Source organism: Penaeus monodon, chromosome 15 (genome assembly GCF_015228065.2).
Source record: "Penaeus monodon isolate SGIC_2016 chromosome 15, NSTDA_Pmon_1, whole genome shotgun sequence".
NCBI lineage: Eukaryota > Metazoa > Arthropoda > Malacostraca > Decapoda > Penaeidae > Penaeus > Penaeus monodon.
In genome coordinates, this window is record NC_051400.1 from 37241958 (window position 1) to 37242220 (window position 263).

The following is a 263-nucleotide window of genomic DNA, read 5'->3' on the forward strand; positions in this document are numbered from 1 at the left end:
GAGTTATAGCTTCAGTGAGTGATCCTTGTTGAATCACGGCGGGAGAATTCCGTAGATTAAAACCCGATAGTATCTGCATATTCCAACATAACGGGTTGAATAAATGGACACTGATATCAAAGATAGGAACTAGGATGTCAATATAGTACTATGTGAAGCTGCCGCAATGCGTTTACATTTACGAAAAAAAAGAAAAAAGAAATTGCTTCCCCGGATCTTATCAACAAGTATTTATCCTATGACTAAATAATGTGGAAATGGTT